Genomic DNA, 3,141 nt, shown 5'->3' on the forward strand with positions numbered 1-3,141 from the left:
AACATTTTGTAAATTAGCCTCAAAGAACAATCATGTTGATATGTTATTATCCTTTCACCAAATGGGATGATCATCTTTACATGACTTTCAAACATTCATAAGCAGTTACAAACGGCTTCTACAACTTTTAAAGTTGACATTTGCAGAATATTATTTCCAGTTTCCACCGCTATCAAGTTATTCTTAGTGGGGACTAAGAATCTCAGACTCTGGAATTTGAAATGGGGAAGTTGGATTTTGGTTGTCTAAGAAGAAAAATGTTGGAGGTTACAATGTGTAAATTATAGGAAGTGAGTGGAAATAAGGCAGATGCATTTATGGAATAAGCTGCCAGAGAAAGTATTTGGCACAGGTACAATAACAAGGTTTAAAGGACATTAGACAGTTACAAGGATAGGAAATATTTAGAGGGATATGGGCTAAATATGGGCAAATAGGACTCGCTTACATGGAGATCTTGATGTTTATGAAAGAACTACAGATGCTGGAAAAGTCGAAGGTAGACAAAAATGCTGGAGAAACTCAGCGGATGAGGCAGCATCTATGGAGTGAAGGAATAGGCGAGGTTTCGCGTCAAGACCCTTCTTCAGACTGAGCGATTGAATAGGCGACATTTCGGGTCGAGAACCTTCTTCAGACTGGCGAAGGAATAGTCAACGTTTCCGGTCGAGACCCTTCTTCACACTGATTAAGAGTCAGTCTGAAGAAAGGTCTCGACCCGTAACGTCACCTATTCCTACGCTCCATAGATGTTGCCTCACCCGCTAAGTTTCTCCTGCATTTTTGTCTACCCTGGAGATCTTGATGGGCATGGGCAAGTTATGATGAAGGATCTGTTTCTATGTTGTATGATTCTGCCTTTATGGCTGTACTTTCCATATTCAACAGTGAAAAAATTCAGTACTTAGAAAAATCTCAGGCATTGACTTTTAATCTTGATCATGCAGAATGTAATGCTCTATCAGCTCACTGATTCCTGAGCAGATACAGTTGAGAGTTGCTGGCATTGGCATCAACAAGCTGACATCTCTAATGTCAACACACAACACAGAGGAAGTGTGAGGAAATAGTGTTGGTGGGTGGCATGTAGACATTTTCTATCTGTAAAGTTAGAAAATTAAATTAAATGGTTGCAAGTGGTAAAAATTGAAAATTATGGTTGTTAATATCTGAGAAGGAATACCTTTGAACCAAAGGAAGGTCTTCAACATTGGACTAAGGTTTAAAAAGTGAAAAATGTTGTTCACTATACAATTTCACAACAAAGTGAGTGTGCCTATCAGGAGGAATTATGACGAATATGTTATATGACACAATATGTCAGGCTGCAGAACTGTGTCTTGGATGTTGTAGTGAGTAATACAGGGGCCCCACAGGTGATGGTCCTCTCTTCCTTCCTGTTGACCATCTACACCTCGGACTTCAGATATAACTCGGATACCTGCCACCCCCAGTGCTTTTCAGATAACTCTGCAATTGTGGGCTGCATCAGTGAGGGGAGGATAGCTGAATACAGAGGTGTAGTCAATGACTTTGTTGAGTGGTGTGGGCTGAATCACCTGCAGCTTAACAACGACAAGACTAAGGAGTTAGTGGTGGACTTTAGGAGGAGAGGAACACTCCTGTCCCCTGTCTCCATCAATGATGTGGATGTGCAGTTTACCAGGGAGTATAAATACCTTGGAGTGTACCTGGACAGTCAACAAGAAGGACAGAGCTGGCTGTACTTTTTGAGAAAGCTCTGCTCTTTCAACACCTGCAGTAAGATGCTGCAGATGTTCTACCAATCGGTGGTAGCCAGTGCCATCTTTTTTGCTGTTGTGTGCCGGGGCAGCAGGGTGAAGGCCACGGATGCCAATAGGATTAACAAACTCATCAAGCAGGCTGGCTCCATCCTGGGGGCAGAGTTGAATTCATGCGAGGTGGTTTTGGAGGGCAGAATGCACCTCAAACTGCGGAGTATCTTGGACAATACACCCCACCCCTTCCATGACACACTGGTAAACCTGAGGAGTACCTTCAGCAACAAAATGGTTCCACCAAGATGCAGTACAGAACACCACAGGAGATCCTTCTTCCCTGTGGTTATCAAACTGTACATCTACTCCCCCTTCTGTCGTGGGGTAGACTTACACCACTCCTCCCATCAACCCCAATCTTTGCACGTCCCCAATCCTTTCCACTTGTCAGTCTAATTTCAATTTTCATGTATTTTGTGTTTTATGACTGTTGGCAGATAAATAAAGTTCTATCATATCATATCGTATCGTATTGTAGGAAAGACAGAGCATACTGAGATCTTAACACTGAAAAACAAAAGGCTTAATTTTGATATAATGAATGACTTTAATATGATATTGAGAAGGTATTTATTCTTCTATGAGCAACCACATCTAAATGTCATGAACATTGAAAGTTAAGAATAAATCAAATCGGAAATGCTCGTTGAACTTCGGTAATTAGATTATTGTGCTTGTTATCATAACAGACAGTTGCAGTGAAATGGTTTCAAAGTTTTTTAAGGGAAAGCTAGATAAATATAAAGAATAAATGTATAGAAGGTGAAGGTGATAGGGGTAGATGTGGGGATAGTAAACTGTTTGTTTATAGTGCAAATGACGACTGGGCCCAGATAGGCCAAATGGTCTGTTTCTGTTCTGTATATGCTCAACATCTGTATTTGAAAATAGTAATTGAACGGGATTATGAAAGTGGAAAAATATTTTTCACACCTAGCATAAGTAATGATGGTATTAGATGTGAATTTTGTGTCCAGCACTTTGTAAAAGGATGGTGTTGGGGCATATTAAATTTATGATGTTCATTAAAAAAGGTATTAGATAACAGACTGAAAAAAACTTTCTCGGTTGAGGTAAAGTGAATGTGAAAGTAGGTGGTCGATATCATCAAGGATCTGGCAAAGAAGGAAGTGCCAGAACTTTCAATCTTTAGAACTTGTTTGAAGAAAGTCTTTAAAGACTGGCATTCCATCTGCTTGAGATGAGATAAAGTTCTCCAACATAGAGAAATGTATGTGTTTTCAGCAGTCATTGACAGCAGAATATTATCATGGCAAAGATAAGTAATACATTGAAGCATGCAGTTTGGTTGAAGGGAAGCTAAAATTCCCTTTAGAAAGAT

This window comes from Amblyraja radiata, chromosome 1 (genome assembly GCF_010909765.2).
Source record: "Amblyraja radiata isolate CabotCenter1 chromosome 1, sAmbRad1.1.pri, whole genome shotgun sequence".
Taxonomy (NCBI): domain Eukaryota; kingdom Metazoa; phylum Chordata; class Chondrichthyes; order Rajiformes; family Rajidae; genus Amblyraja; species Amblyraja radiata.